Raw genomic sequence first — 17,700 nt, 5'->3', positions numbered from 1 at the left:
ACTCACAGTGGCAGCAGCAAGCCATATTGCCCTACATTGAAAATCACATCTGTGGGGGCCCCTGATATTTAATTTCGGATGCTTGCGGGGAGCCGGTTTCTGTCTGTCTAGCTCAGGGGAAAGAGAAGGAGGGAATCCCAGCAAACCCCACCCTACCATCCGCCCGCCCCCACAAGACATCATGTCGGATTAATTCGAACCCAGGATGAGCTTGGCTAGCTTTAGTTTCAGAGGCTCTGGACTCCACAGCTCAGACTTCAAGCATAAGCGCACAGATAAAATGTTGGTTTACATTGGAACAAAAAAGGGATTTACAATCAATGGCCTGAGAAAAAAAACAAAACATTCACGCCTGTCCGATAAGCAAGGGTAATTTACGGCTGATTTCAAGCCCCGATGTTAACAGAGTGCGAAATAGCAGTTCGCCCTTGTTCCCTTTTCACTAAGGTACTTATTTAGATGAGCAATCAAGCCCAGCAGTCAAAAGACAAAGACATCATTCCACCACATATCACTTGAGACGGGGGGAAAAAATACAACTTGACCAAAAGGCTACAAATTAAGGACAAAACTCAATGGGTAGTGCGCTAACTGGAATCGAACTAAAAATCAGATGAATAAATACATCTGGGGAGTCTCTGTTGGTATTGAGAAGGAAGTGTGGAGTTATTCATTCACAGTGATCAGAGCGCATCTGGGTCTGGGCGAGATTCTTCAGGGGGTGGAGAATAGACTGGCGGGAGAGAGCATGCGGAACGATGCTGGCTGCCAGGCAGCCTAGTGCAGGACCATTAGACAGAAAATGTGTGTTGCGCATTGGGAGAGATTGTGTTTAAATATCATGTCACTCTGTCACAGTATACAGCGGGAGGTCCGAGTGTTTTCACAGCAAAATAAAGCAAAAACAGGAGATTGAATAGCTAGAAGGAAAGCAGAAATACTAGTCGGAAATAGGTGATAAATTGAACCAAGAGGTTAGATCATTTGCTCCATTCTTTATAAAATGCTTTATTTCCAATTTTTGGTTCAATAATCAGGGGTTTGATTAAATGCTATTTACAATATGGTGATATATGCAATCAGAAGGTTGTCAACAAGAGTGTAAAGTAAAGTGATGAAGGCTTAAGCTATTTAAAATTGTGGCTTCATTGCACCATTGACTTCCTGTCGCATGCCTTTGAGTTCGACCTTGCGGATGAGCGGAAACCCTGCCTTGACATAAAGTTGGATCGAATGTCGAATCTATTGTTTTCTGAGAGTGTGAATGGCAATACAATCGTCTGGGGACAGGAGTTTATAAACAAGGGTAAAAATAAAGGTGAAACCAGGTCTAGAATTGTCATTGAGACAGTGGCTTCCATTATTTAAACGCTACACGTGCACAATGAGGGCTTTCAAAAGAGTTTGGTACATCACACTGAACATAATACCACTTAACTTAACTACATTTATTCTCATTAGCTGCGAATGGACAAAGTCTGCTCTGCTTGGTGCATCCATAATGCTGAAATCATATGAAAGAAAGACAAATCTCCTCGATTTCGCAGTGGGCCAGCCCCAGGCATCAATATCTAGGTAAAAATATATCACAGACATAAATAAATGTCTCGTGCGCAAGCATATGCCTTTTTGTGCTTCAAAGCTAGCAGTTTTGCTGCTTCAGCATCTTCCCCGGTAGCATACATTGAGTTTTTTTTTTTTTAAGTAAAATGCCTGCTATTTCCAGATGCAGCCAGCGCTTGAGTTGTTCCTCCCAGTGATACACAACATCAACAAATACGAACCGTCAAGGAGAAGAACAGGAAAAGCAGGATGCAGAGCTGCTGAAAATCATTAGCACTCTAGTTCTCCAAGAAGCTACCCAGTCAAGATTTTAAGTCTCACTTTGCATAGTGATGTTGACAAATCCTATGGCATCACGGGAAAGTAATGCCGACTGTTACCATCCTCTTCATTTAGATTCAATTCCAGTTTTATATGCCTATGCCTTATATGCTTCAGACAGCAAGAACAGAAGACTATAAGGGTTATTTAAACCATACCATGGTGAAAAGGATTGACGAGCCTTTAACAGATCTGGTTATAACATTCATTTGCCAGTCTCATTTCACTAGTTAAATAATAAATATAGAAATATTCAGTATCTCTATGGATTTTAGAAACCCATTTTTGGACACCTGTTGATAAAGATTTTGGAATATAGAGAGGCTAATTGCTTCTATATCTCTTTTTTGACATTTAATTAAGTTTAAAGGGCAAGGTAAGTCCTTCTGGGGGGTTTTCTGGTCTGATTAAAATCTATTGTGACCGATATTAACATACTACAGACTAGAGGCAAATACAGGCGCATTCTGACAGGCGCAAAAGAGTATCCACTCCCTAATCCAGCACAACACTCCAGTTCATCACACAATTAAATGACGTTCTGCAAAATATAAGCATGTCAGACAAGCAGTTTAAAATCATCAAATCAAACTGATTATGAATGATGATGAAAAGGATCTTGAATTACAATTTTCTAATATGTCAAAATGTGATATCTTCAGTCAGTTCAGGCTTCAGATCTAGACATCGCCCTGCCGCAAACAAATCAACAATCACTATGTGACGTTAGATAATGTAGTCAATTTCCAACTGCTTTGAAGTTTTGTGAAAAAATATCAGTCAGTCTCAGTCTTGTACGTAGGGTGATGTAACGCAACTCTGATGCATAGACATGACAGGGCTGGACGTAGGAGGTGGCTCCTCAGAACAGCTGGGGTCTGGCAAGCACTGAATCCCGTAGGGAGGGGGCTTGAAAAGGCGAGGGGAAAACAGGACGCAATTTGGCTTCTCTCTCGCTTTCTCCCTGGGATGTGCCTTTTCAAGACCTCTAGGCCAGCTTCCTGTTGGGCAGTCGTCCCAAAATGCCCTCAAGCTGTGCTGCTTCAACTGAAACAAGTGAGGGTTTATTTATTTTTTATTTGTGTATGTGTGTGTTTATATGGTGGGTGGTTATGTTCTTGGAGTCAACAACTATAACCTGGAGAGGACTTTGAAGCAACAGCAATCTCTGAGACAGACCAAATGGTGACCCCTCCTCCAGTATCACAGGCACCTTCCTGCCACCATCAAACCTGTCAGACGAGGCTTTATGTGGCTTCTGCAAACACCTGGCTTTGCCATGGGGAATCGGCTAAGGCTGTCAAACCAACTCTAATGTCTCAGGCAGGTCACCAGCAGAACTTCAACATTTAGGTAGGAGGTGGCTGAAGGCTTTGTGAAGCGCTGTCAAATGCACTGAATACCCTATATAAAACTTGGTCACTGAGTGCAGGGTGGGAGAAAGGAGTAGAACGGCAGCCACACCAAAAGTAACTGAACCAAAGACACATGGCATTCACTGCAATCAAAGCGTTCTGATATTTGCAGCAATGTTAAGCCCTCTGAACAATAAAAGTCAGCTTATTCCTCCTAATAAGCCAAAGGCATGCAGATTCCTTGGATCTTGATTGCCCAGTAACAAGTAGCACACAAAAGGAGGCAATCTGAGCTACAAGAAAGAAGGCACCTCAATTACTAAACTCAGCACACTGGCTCTGATATTACAGACTTAATGACATGCATTTGATTCTTGCATTTGAGAAGCATTATATTTATTAAACTGTGACTTGTTTTAATATGCTACACTTCTAAAACAAACTATGCTCCTGTGAGTTTCAGCAATGACACAATTTCTGTGTTTTATGCGAGGAAAAAACACGTTGTGAAAAAAAAAACCTTGAAATGTCGGAGTATTTTTGCAGAACATGACGAAAAAAACTGATTAATCATTTGATCGCAACTCGAAAAACACACACAAGGAGAAACGAATGACTTCATTAAAACTGCAGTGTTTTCACAGGAACGTTAAAATATTAAACAGTTAATATATAAGAGACTATTTAGACCAGTCTGTCAAGGAAATTCGTGCGACCACTTGTCAGAAATAACACCGGAATACGGAATGACTATACATACGTGCTTTCTGCTGCTCTCCCTGAGGAAGCATACTAAGCTCTACCCTTGTCAGTGAGGTAAAGTTGAGACCCTATTCGTGAGCCCGTAGGGTGAAAGTCAGTACTATCCTATATGTGTTTAGGATGTCTAGGTGATAGTCAGGTTAGTGGGAGAGAGAGACCTTGCCTTATGTGCACGCGCATCAATGACAGAGGGGTCAAACCCCTCGCGCACCGGCCGGTTGTCTCCTATCTATCAAGTGGATATGCGCGCGAGACGCGGGAGCGTTCAGGGGTTGACGCAGAAGCGTGTCTCGCGCTTGCCGCCTTTTGCCGATTTGAAGGGTAAAAATCCGTTGAGGACTTGACCGAACACCCCACAAGAAAGCAAAAAACCCCAGCATACTCACTGTTTTTCAGGATCCAGACACTCTGTTCTCCCTGCGGCACTTCGTCACTTGTATATCCATTCCACAGCTGCCCATTTCCACGACGTTTCCACCCGGTGTGTTTCTCTGAGGTAAAAAAAAAACGTAAAAAGAAATTGTACGTACACACAGTCTCGACCTCTCTTTACTCAGCCTGCCTACATGTTGCTGGCTAGCTCTCTCCTTACCTCCCCCCTCCCTCTCTCTCTTTCTCACTCACTCACTCACTCAGTCTCTCTCTCTCCAGTTATTTTGTTAAAATTCAGTATATACGCCCCGTCACCTAGCAACCTCCCTCTCTCTCTTCATCACTCGCGCGACACGTGTTGAATGCTAAACTTGCCGTTGTGGACGGTTGCAGGAGTATTTTAAAAGCTCATGTGCACGCGCCGGTGGTGTATCACTGTGCAATCAAGATAGTTACTATAGCCCGCTTCCTCACACGCCTCCTCCTGTCCTTTTAACCCCAGCCGGGAACGTTCCCGCTTTTCCCCCCAACAGACCCCGGAGACGCAACTTAGCAAAAAGGAGAGGCACCAGAGAAATAAAACGCTCGACCAAATTATTCTCTAACCTGGGATTATCCGATTTTTGCTGTCATTGTGTTCCCCAGGACACTAACAAAGTCATTTTACAAATCGTTAATTTTTATCAGTCCAGACGGGCTTTGCCTGGCTCAAGGAGAAAAGGTGAGCTATATTGAGAGCGTAGCAAACTCTTGAGGATTTTTGTCTCTTTTATCATACTCCTCCTCCCCCGAGCCGGTCATTCTGTTGTCCTCTGCTGGACATCTGTGTGTTGAATGCTGCAGAGAACGAGTGCTCAGCACTCCTATCTGAAGGTAATCACTTTATGCTGTATATGTGGACGGACTGGGAGATGCAGAGCGCGTTCGCGAGGATGGAGATGTTGCGTTTGACTGAGCAGAAAGGTGCGAGTTTGTCAAATTGAATTTAATTGACAGGAAGATAAATTTATTGAATTGGAATTAAAAGTAAAAACGAAAAGAGAGAGAGAGAGAAACGTTAATTTATTAAATAAACACGATGACATACACTAATATGCTAATAGAATTACTAATTCTATTTCTTAATGGAACATGATCTTTACTTAATATCCTAATGATTTTTGGCATAAAAGATAAATCCATAATTTTGACCCATACAGTGTATTTTTGGTTATTGCTAAAAAATAAACCTGTCCTAATAGAATTACTAATTCTATTTGTTGGCATTTCAAACATTTCAACACTGCAAAAATGTTTTTAGTTTTAACACAAAAAACTAAACAAAAAATGCTGTAGCATTTTACTATAAAAATAAAAATGCTACAGTTGGTAGGCTAATAAGTCAGCCTTGCCTTAGGGGGGAATTATAAATGGTTATTTAAATTTATATTTGATTTTATTTATTACTGTACAATTTAGATTTTAAAAATGTACAGTGTATCTGTCTGTATATCAGTGTTATTTTAATATATTAAAGGGTGGTTGATTGCGATTTCACTTTTTTAAGGTTAGTTTGTGTGTATTGTTGCTGTTAAAGCATAAACAATATCTGCAAAGTTACAAAGTCTTTTAAAATTCTGGCAGTTTAATGCCAACAAAAACGACATAAAGAGATATTATGTCTATGTGGTAAGGGACTACAACGAGTTACTTCCCGGGTCCGATACGTCACGGACCCAGATAAACCCCGCCCCCGGGAACACGTAACGAAGGGGGCGAGGCCATGCTGCGCTGCTTTAGAGAAGAGGAAGAGAAAACTAGGGGTGGGCGTAAAAATCTATTCATATATGAATCGCGATTTTGTCTTCTAACGATTTTAATGTATTTACAAGTTTCAAAATTATATGTTTAAAGCAGTGCTTCATAATACTGTCACTCGAGTCGCCCTGCTCTGCATCTCTCTCTCATTCAGATCGTCAGATCAGCTCCAACAAACTGTTCCAATTATACACCTTTTCTCATTTTCACACATCAATGAGAAGCGTTATACATGGACGCGCGTGCGGTTGCTGTGCTGTATTAAGGCTTTAATTGGGATAAAGCCGTATATTAAAATCTAACAGAAGCAGTAACGTTAGCACTTTCAAATAACAGCGTATCTAAAAGTATGAACAACAACAAACAAAAAAAAAAACATACCATTAAAAGCCATGCTTGCACAGGTTCTGCGCGATCCTCTTCACTAATATCCTCTCCGTCTCATTCGGGCTAAAATTGATAAGCAATATAGATGATGCCATTGTTTACAATACAACCGGAGCACATGCTGCTGAGGTGAGGGGCGGGATGTTCAGACGCGCACTAGAGGCGGTTTAGTCAATCACAACACACTGGACCAGCTAACCAATCAGAGCCCATTACGCATTTCTGAGGGAGGGGCTTCATAAAACCAGGAAATAATCGGGGCGTTTTTTTTTTGTTTTGTTTTTTTTTTTTATCAGAGAGGGACAGAGAGGTGTGGAATAAAGGTGAATTATGTGAAAAATAATGCGTTTTTTAAAAAAAATAAGCATGAATACATGTTTGACTGCACCCCATATACACAATCAAGCCTAGAAAAAAAAAATCAACCACCCCTTTAAGATACTATTATAGCCCAATATTTTATTCATAATTTGAATCAGTTTTTGTTTTTAGATTTTCTGTTTTCATTTTAAAGTGTAATATTTTTGTGTTTTTGTAGTTTTTTATAGTTTTTATATGATTTTATTTTAGTTATTTTAATACATTGTTGAGAAATGGTGCATTGGCAACTAACTAAAATAAAGCGTTTTTTATATTTTTATATTTCTTTTTATCAGTCTATATCTGTTGGTCTATTTATATGTTCGTTGGTCTGTTTGTAAGACGTACAGTAAAACCTTCAAATTGTGACACTGGACCACAAAACCAGTCATAAGTAGCACAGGTATATTTTTAGCAATAACCAAAAATACATTGTATGGGTCAAAATTATCTATTTTTCTTTTATGCCAAAAATCATTAGGATATTAAGTAAAGATCATGTTCCATTAAGAAATTTAGTAAATTTCCTATTCAAAATATATTAAAACTTATTTTTTGATTAGTGATTTGCATATGGAGTTCATTTGGACAACTTTAAAGGTGATTTTCTCAATATTTCGATTTTTTTTGCACTGTCAGATTGCAGATATTCAAATAGTTGTATCTCAGCCAAATATTGTCCGATCCTAACAAACTATACATCAATTGAAAGCTTATTTATTCAGATGATGTCTAAATATCCAGGGTTACAAAAAAAACATCAAACAAACCTGTAAAGCCAACATGTTTCTTGATTAACTTTTTTCTTCTATTTAAAAATTATATAAATTTTATATTGCTGCAGTTTCTTTCATTTTAATTCTGCTTCCTTAAATTCAAATTGCATTTCTGAATCCTGTTGTTCATATTCAGAATTTAAAAGCCATTCTCAATTCACTTCTGAATGGCACACGACCCTGGTGTGGATGTGTCTGTGTGTAAGTGAGCAAGGGAGAGACACATGGGCTAAGAGGTGTATATCTAGCTATGTGTTATATTTGTGTGACAGATTGACAGTGTGAATGTGAATGTGCACAAGTGTGACTGAAAGAAGGACTGTGGGTGTTTTTGTGTATTTTGAAAAGCTGCACTTGATTGTATTTCCACCTGTCTGTATTTGTCCATAAATTCTCAACAGCCCTCAGTTTCCTTCAAATATTAAAAATAGTTCTAATTAATTTAAAAGCCCAGGACTCGCATCCCATTTTTGTATGGTCTAGCCAGTAATTGGAGGACAGGGCAGTGACCTCTGTTGGCAGTAGTGGTATGACGAACATTGAAAATATATTTATACAGTGGCGACTGAGCCCAAACATGGATACATAAATCAACGAATATTAGTACAGTCAGCCCAGTATACAGTTCTGAGATGAAGTCCCTGTGTGGCACCAGGAAAAGGGATTATGCTGGACGAACTGTGTAGAACTAATGTGAATATTATTAAAATTGCAGTCTCCTTCCATAAAATCTGTATACAAGTCTTTTCTAACAGCTTCCCTGCTATATTATTTTAGCTTGCACCAGAGGAAAGTGAATAATACAGTCCAGTAAGCAGGTCTCTGTATCATTATTAATCATTCATGTCATAATCATTCTTTATACTCATTGAAATATTAGTGGTATAAATGGCTCTTGTCTTATTTTCAGTGGCATTGGCTATTGAATACATGTCCATTCATGCAATCTATATTGCTTGTTCATCTCTGAAGCTTTAAGTCATTACTTCAAGCCAATAGCAAATTCAGCACCTTTTCAGGATTACAGTGGAGAACCATGTTATCAGCAGTCTTATTCAAGTAAAGAATGAGAGTGCTGTTTCTGTATAAATTGTCCCCCTTACTAAGTCACTATGTACAGAAGGAAAATGTAATCCCAATCAGCACCACTGTCTCTTGACGCATGCGGTCTTTGAGGCTGGGCATAGAAATAGATCAAGGTTTGAGTTGTATATTTAAAGGTATTTTGCCAACATTAGCCAACCCATAAGATGCCTTTTATTCTGTGGAACACAAAAGGTGTTGTTTTGCAGAATGGCCAAACTGTTTCATATAACCAAAATTAACCAATACAAAAATATAAAATCATACAAGTCATACATAGCATAAAATATTGAGAATTTTCAGTTTTGTGTGAACTATTCCTTTAAGGCAAAGTAATATGAAAAGTAATATGCTGATGCCAAAAAAGGTGCATGTTAATACATTCTCGAATATGTATTGACATTCCTTAAGATCACTTGTGCCTTGCAATTTAGCTTTATTATTTTACACACTCAGACATGAAATATGTGATTTTAGTTACAGCCTCACAACCTATTTATTAGTTTTGTCACCTTTTATTAGAAACGGCAGAAATTTATTTTTAAGATTATTGATTTACTCAAATACAAACAGCTAGGGGGCTTTAGGGCTTTGCACAAATCATGTGCATATTATTTTGTTTACAGTGAGTATATTATTTATGAACCTTGGGATTGCATACAGAATCCCCAGAAGTGGATTTGATTTGGATAAGGCAGCAGTTGGCAAACGTGTCTTGTTCATAGATAAAACTTTTGCATTTTAAAGAAAAATATGTAATTTCTGTATCATTAGTGGTACCAAACAGAATCTGAATAAATGGCCGCTGACCTGCAATCCTGTGATATTCATGTTTCGATGAATCACAGCATTTCACTCTTGGGTATTTCACTTTGTGTGTGTGTTTGTGACACTTGCGCCGTAGGTTTGTTTAGTACCAATCAGTTTTTAGAAATCAGAGAACAAAACAATTAAAATTTAATAAATGTGTTAAAGAAAAAAGGATTAACAGGTATAATTGCAAGTGCTAACAGCCCTAAACTCTAAAAAGAAATCTGAAAAACAAATAGGGCCCAATGTACTGTGTTAATATGAAGAAATGTTCTGGATTGAGTTTTCACAAGTGGTTTACCTGTATTTTGAATTATGGATTGCAAGTTGTGTTTTAGGGTTAAAAGAAATGTGTGCAAACTTATAATGGCCTGTCAGAAAAGAGTGTAGTATATTTTGGGGTTTTCTGAATATCTTTCCGACCCATCCTCCAGCATAAGTTCTCCTCAAGAACTCTTCTTATTCTCTGTATATTATTTCTGAGTTGCTCTCCAGAGAGTCAGTTTTATGCTCAAGCACCTCTATTATGGACAGCCAACCAAAACTAGCTCTCATTGTCCACACTCCATAACGGCCTCATGTGCATTACATGAACATAAATTCCTGATTTACTGCATAAAAGTGATTTACAGGTATGAGATTCAAGTAACACCTTATTCTTGATTGTTGGACAACTTCTCATATTCTTGGTTTAGTTTACATTTACATTTACATTTATTCATTTAGCTGACGCTTTTATCCAAAGCGACTTACAATTGCTATATATGTCAGAGGTCGCACGCCTCTGGAGCAACTAGGGGTTAAGTGTCTTGCTCAGGGACACATTGGTGTCTGACAGTGGATTCGAACCCGGGTCTCTCAAAGGCATGTGTCTTATCCACTGCGCCATCACCACCCCAGGCGCAGTTTAGTATATTTAGGGAAGTCGGAGCCTAATGGATAGAGAGTCGGCCTTGTAATCCAAAGGTTGCGGGTTCGAGTCTCCGGCCGGCAGGGATTGTAGGTGGGGGGAGTGAATGTACAGCGCTCTCTCCATCCTCAATACCACGACTGAGGTGCCCTTGAGCAAGGCACCGAACCCCCAACTGCTCCCCGGGCGCTGCAGCATAAAATGGCTGCCCACTGCTCCGGGTGTATGTTTACGGTGTGTGTGTGTTCACGGTGTGTGTGTTCACTGCTGTGTGTGTGCACGTTGGATGGGTTAAATGCAGAGCACGAATTCCGAGTATGGGTCACCATACTTGGCTGAATGTCACTTCACTTCATTAACCTATAATTTATACTCACAACCTGAATTCCGAAAACTAATGAAACTAAAAGACTTTCAAATCACATGACCCAATATTTTATTCACAATAGAACATAGATAACATAACAAATGTTTAAACTGAGAAATTTTACACTTTTATCCACTAAATTAGCTCATTTCAAATTTGATGCCTGCTACAGGTCTCAAAAAAGTTGGCACGGGGTCAACAAAGGGCTGATAAAGAATGAAATTTTGAAAATATTCAGCTGGGAGAACATCTAGCAACTAATTAAGTTAATTGACATCAGGTCTGTAACATGATTAGTTATAAAAGGGATGTCTTAGAGAGGAAGAGTCTCTCAGAAGTAGGCTCTCCAATCTGTGAAAGAGTGCGTAAAAAGATTGTGGAATACTTTAAAAACAACGTTCCTCAATGTCAAATTGCAAAGGCTTTGCAAATCTTATCATCTACAGTGCATAACATCATCAAAAGATTCAGAGAAACTCTTCGGGCCCTCAGACGACACTGCATCACTCATCGTGTATATACTTGTGTATTTCAGCAGGACAATGCAAAACCACATACTGCAGCTATTACAACAACATGGCTTCATAGTAGAAGAGTCCGGGTGCTGAATTGGCCTGCCTGCAGTCCAGATCTATCACCTGAAGAGAACATTTGGCGCATCATTAAACAAAAAATATGTCAAAGATGACCACGTACTCTTCAGCAGCTGGAAACCCATATCAGGGAAGAATGGGCCCAAATTCCATCACCAAAACCCCAGAAACTCATAACTTCGATGCCCAGATGTCTTCAAAATATTTTGAAAAGAAGATGTTACACCATGGTAAACATGCCCCCTGTCCCAACTATTTTGAGACCTGTAGCAGGCATCAAATTTGAAATGAGCTCATTTTGTGCATAAAATTGTCAAATATCTCAGTTTAAACATTTGTTATGTTATCTATGTTCTATTGTGAATAAAATATTTGCTCATGTGATTTGAAATTCTTTTAGTTTTCTTTTTATTCAAATTTAAAAGACGTCCCAACATCCCAAAATTCGGGTTGTATATCTATCATATTAACCTAAAGAAACATCAACTGAGCCACACAGAAATACTTTACACATGCGATGTGTTATGGAATACAGTGCCATGGCTGCATCCTTAATTAATTTAAAATTATACAAGCACTATTTATATAATTGTTCAAACCTCTTTTAGCTGTGTGATTGGTTTTACAAACAAGGAGTTTTATTACCTAAAGAAAAGTTGTTTCTAATTAGTTTCAGTTGAGCAAAGGCACATTCTTTTCTGTGTCTTTTGCACGTCCAAACATATTCCCAGAAATGCTCTGACTTGTCACCACCCCAGTGCTAATTACCAATGATCACATTCAATGAGCGTGGAAAAAGAGCAATCAAGTGCTCTGGTGTAATGAAATTCACCACCGCAGAGAGTGATTTGCCCTGATAATTTGTCTTAGAAAATCAACACGGAGCTAGGCAGCCATATTTGTCAAAAGCTCTCACAGCTTTAGAGGCATCAGATGCAGTCTCGAAGGTCTTGAACCTGTAACTGTATGCTGTAATAGCCTGATGGGCTTCATGATTAGCCCATCGAGCTGAAGACCCAGGCCTGTTCCCTCAGGGAATGCAGCTTAATCTGCCCCTTTCCCTCTGTTTTCTCTATCTCTCTTTCTTTACTTAGAGCAGAGCTCATCTTTATAATGCCGTCTGCTGTGGTTTCTATTAGGAGAGAGCTCATTTAAGTTCATGAGGAAAGTCTTCAGATTAGTATATTCTGAAGAGAAGTTTGTCAAAGGAGAATTAAACTGAAAACCCTGACAGGTGAGTTTCCTTAAAGAGGCCATATTCTGCTTTCAAACCATTGTATGTTTTTCCCTACATCCGTCTATCTATCTATCTATCTATCTATCTATCTATCTATCTATCTATCTATCTATCTATCTATCTATCTATCTATCTATCTATCTATCTATCTATCTATCTATCTATCTATCTATCTATCTATCTATCTATCTATCTATCTATCTATCTATCTATCTATCTATCTATCTTTTAAATATGCTCATTGTTGTGACATCATAGTTATGATCTTTTCTAACTGACCTGTTTTGGCAGACTAATTTCCATAAATCAGCTGTGTGGACTGGGGAAAGGAGCTTTGCATTGTGGATGTTAAAAGTATGAGGTACATTTAAATCTTTTATTTACCTCTTATATATTTTACTTCATTTACTACCACTCAAAGGGTATTTTGTGTATTGAACTGTTGATCACAGACAGCAGAACAAAGCTGCTGCACTATATAAGAGTAAATTCCTTGAAATGGTGCTATTACAACGATTCTTTGCTGTCAGATGTCTAGTCTCCACTCCAGTGTGTGTTTTGTCAAGCCATATTCAATTAATTATATTGATTACAGTACTTAGGTGTGTGCCAGTTAGTGCCAGAATACCGAAATGAAATAATTCATATTCAAAGCAACAGCCCTTCCCTCAGCTCACCCCTTCAGTGAGAAGTCATTTTCCTCAGAGTCCATTTTAGCATCTGCCAGTGCAAAAAAAATAAAAAATACACATATACAATTTCTATGAAGCCAATCTAAAATTGGATTTTCAAATCTAATCAGCTCTTTCAGGCATCTGTCATTCACTGTTCGAGCCAAGTTCAACTCACCAAGAGTTTCACTATAAACAAGTGTTATTTTAGTAGTATTTATTAATGCAATTTTAAATTAGCTTTTATTTTTATATTTTCAGATTTCATTTTTATTTTAGTTTAATAATTTTATGTGCTTTTGTAATTTTTTTTTACTTATTTATATAAAGCCATATTTAACTTTTATTTCAGTTTTAGTCATTTTATTACTTGAACATCAGTTAGCTGCCAAGACAACATTTTTAATTTTCTCGTTGTTGTTCATCTAACATTTATAGTATTTTATTTTAGCTTAATTACCTATTTTGTTTTAGCTAACAACACTGCAATAAACTTTAGTATGTTTCCAAGTTTTGTGTTTTTTACAATAAACTTTCCCATTAGGTTTATCTCCAAATGGCCTGCATGTTCACAAAATGAAAATTGTGTAATTTACTCACATTTGTATTGGCACCATATGTAAATTGAGAGCGATGCTCTAGAGCTGCAGGAGATTCAGTGGTCTATGTGAAGGTTCTTTAAAAATATTTTTTTTGTGTGTATTTCACAGAAAAAAAACAAACAGCAGCAAACAGATTTGGGATGACCTAAGGGTGAGTAGAAAATTACAGAATTGTCATTTTTGAGTCACATGTTCCTTTGAGACCTGTTCCAACATGTTCCATTGTCATTTTTTACGCTTATTTGAGTCGGTGTAAACTATCTGCCACAGCCTCCTCTTTTATACACATGGTTGTTCACATGATTCACAGGATTTTTCTATTGTTGGACACTGTTCGCTCCCAGGCCTTTTCCCCTCATTAATCTTAATTAACATCATGCTGGAACGGATTCATTAGCATCTACCTCCATGCACCTGCGATTCGAGTACGTCTCCATCTCCTCGCAGGGCCGACTGGCCGTAGCTGTGTGAGGGGACTGGAACAGAGCAGAACGTAATCATCCATCTCTCATCTCACAGTCCCCAAGAATGTTTTTCCCCCTCCCGCTCTCTCTCTCAGTGAGTCTTTCTCTCTGACAGTTGCTGGAGGCATGCTAGCTGTGATTGATGGGCCGATATCCTTTGTCATTATCAGATAACAGCACAAATATCTTGTGAAGAGAGTACAGTGATTGTTTGATGGGAGATCTCGTCACACTCACAGGCGTCTGTGAGCTTTTCCATTGGCGCATTGACGACGTTTAACATTTTCTCTTCATTCTAGTTGGTTAGAATGACACGTTTCGCGAACGCCTGCCTTGTTCGTCTATTCACGGGGCGACACTGTGATCAAAATCTTATCATCGCTCTATTAAAATGTGATCCTTAAAGTGGGTCATTGGGTAGAGCGTTTGAAATACAGCTAAGAAACACACGAGAGCCATTAGACAGTCATAGATTTCACATGCTGGAGTCGTAAATTAACTGTCAAATGGAGAAGCGATTCCAAAATATCATGACTCACTTTTTAATTCAAGCAAATCTGTGTGCTGCTTACGAGCTACTCTGGAATTCTGTCTGGCGGCTCTGGGGAACTGACCTGCTCGGATGTGCATCAACCTCATACAGTTGCTTATGTATTGCTAGAGGGAATTTCACCTCTGTGGTTTCATTTCCTTCCATGAACCTCAGTACTATCTCTATCATCTGTGAAGTGACTTGTACGGCAGATTGAAACGGTGGTGCAGTGTTTGAATATTTACTGTCCCACACTATACTAGCTGTCAATGACTAGTCCACTGTATCTCTAACTATTGTCTGATTCCATACTAGCAGCTTCTGAATTATTAAAATCTACAATGTTCTCACTGAGGCTTAGTGCTTCTTTCCTCCACAGTGTGATTGTAATTATTTCACCCATCGATCATAAAATATTATTGCTTTGAAATTCCTGCAGAGTCTTCCCAAATTGCCAAGTATCAAATTAAGTCTATAATGTTGACTTTCATTTTGCACCGTATAGAGCCAGACAGCTGCAATGCAGCAAATACACTGTAAACATGTTGAATGAATTGCATTAACTGAAAATCAATAGACATGGACATCATGGGAGAGTGGCTCTCCTCTTTTATGGTCTTTCTTGTAGATTACTCAAGTGTGATTCTAACGGTCCAAAATACAAAGTGGACTAGATTAAAAAGCATTAATAGAGAAAGCCTGCTGTCTTGCTGGTGGCAGCGAGCAATGTAATAGTTTATTCCTCCTCATCCTCTGTGAAGATTATAAATGGATAGGAACAATGTGCAGAGATGTTCTGAACAATACGGGGAGTGGGAGTAATGATGCTTTATTGGGTTTTCTGACATCTTGCAATTCAAAATGATCACAATAAAAACAGCCCTCCAAAACCGACGTGAATCTTAGATGAATTAAATCTAAGATTCTTTGATATTGCTGTTGCTCTGAGTACATCAAGTGCTGAGTCACACTTTAAACAAGCCAGCACACTTCATCATGCAATGAATTCTTTGCATTTTAACACCATATTTTACTTTAAAAGCTTGTGTTAATTTCAAAAGTTATTTGGTTATGTTACAGCCACGTCTCTTGCTGTCTCTCACGCCTTGTATCCTTAGGCTTCAGTCACACTATTCTCTATACAACCACATGTTTTCAGGCACGTTTTGTTGAGAATGTTGTATTCTCTTTGAACTGCAAAATGTGCGAAGAGCATTGCTAGCAAAAAAAAAACATTGATTCTGCTTCCAGTGTTCAAAAGAGAGTCTACAGAGAGAGAGACGGCTGTGCAGAACAGCCTGTCCTCTTTATGTACAAAAGTACACGTCTGGATGAGGTGTCGTTGACACATTACTTACAGCAGGGGGCAGCACTGAACAACATACACACTTGTGCGCTCAGTGCTCAGGCATGCCATGATGGAGTTTAATTATGCAGAGAATGGTGACGGTTTATAACTCATTCTCTTTCTTTCCTCCATCTCTCTCTTCTCTCTTCGAATGCATTAATCTCTTCTCGTATCTGTCTTTCTATCCAACATAAGCACAGACATAATTCATAATTTCTTGCATTAACATTTGCACAGCAGACCATTTCCAAATAAATCAATGCATACGTCCCATCAGACATTCTTTGCATACATATATATATATATCTCACGTTCATTCATACGCCAGCATGAACACACATACATACACACACACCCTCACTCCTCCTCATCCTCTGGCTGACAGATGGGACAGGCTACTGCCAGCTTGCATTCCCATGAGAGTGGCCAACACTATCTGATAAGAGAGAGAGAACAGGAAGAAAGAGTGGTGTGACTGAAGGATATCGTGATGACACGCCGGTCTGTAATACAGAGAGACAGAGCAAAAGCAAGAGACAGAGGCTTTGGTGAAATATAGGGTATTTTTCTGACAATACACATGTAAGCAGAGAATCATAATAATTGATCGGTCAGTCTTCACACAGCCAACAAATCAATAGCTGTATCTTTATTGCATGTTAAATGTTTAGCAAAATGTACAACTGTTCAAAAAAGTAATATAATTTATGATGTCCTCAGAAATCTTTGAGGGGAGGTAGGGATGATCTTTTCATTCAGTATTGTCGGAGAGCTGCTTTGGCTGTGATTGTAATGAAACAGGATATATAAATGTGACATTAAGCTGCAGAATGCTGCATTTGTACTGATGGGATTTTCAAATTGCATGACAACATTTATAGGATTATCATAATAAGCAACGGTAAATAAATATTCTGAATCAAATCTGATGCACACAGGCCCAAAACAAAGATAGTTCTCACACACCTGTTATTTGTATTTATTTACTAGCCAGAGTTGTTTTGCCACAGCATTTCAGTCTATTTAGCTTTTTAAATTTCACTTAATTTTATTTTTGAATAGCTTATCTAATGCACACAAAGTTATTTTTGAAAAAACTATTTAATAACATAATCTTGAAAAACAATCATCAGCATTAGTCAAAATTGTAATATTGTAATATATATTTAATGTGTGTGTGTGTGTGTGTGTGTATATATATAAATACATGGAATTAAGTTATATTCACAATTTTGCTTTAATAAATTGTATTTTAATTAGAAATATACTATTACAGTATGCAATATAGAAACTATAGTATATAAAATAATAAAATTCTCCATGCACACAAATAGTGTTTGTAGAAAGCATGTAACATACGCACACACAGACACACATACGCACACTCAAT

General features: G+C 38.3%; 1 protein-coding gene across 1 annotated transcript in view; it reads right to left on the bottom strand.

Annotated features, from left to right (window-relative positions):
* Positions 1-4,584, bottom strand: part of grin2da (glutamate receptor, ionotropic, N-methyl D-aspartate 2D, a) — a gene marked incomplete at its 3' end in the record, with an annotated part of 64,591 nt that extends 60,007 nt beyond the window's left edge. The window contains exon 1 of the mRNA XM_079442595.1: positions 4,388-4,584. The remainder of the gene's footprint in view (positions 1-4,387) is intronic.
* Positions 4,585-17,700: the final 13,116 nt, after the last annotated feature.

This window comes from Barbus barbus (genome assembly GCF_936440315.1).
Source record: "Barbus barbus genome assembly, chromosome: 19".
Lineage (NCBI taxonomy): Eukaryota > Metazoa > Chordata > Actinopteri > Cypriniformes > Cyprinidae > Barbus > Barbus barbus.
The sequence above is the reverse complement of the archived record's forward strand: the minus strand, read 5'-3'. Positions and strand labels throughout refer to the sequence as shown.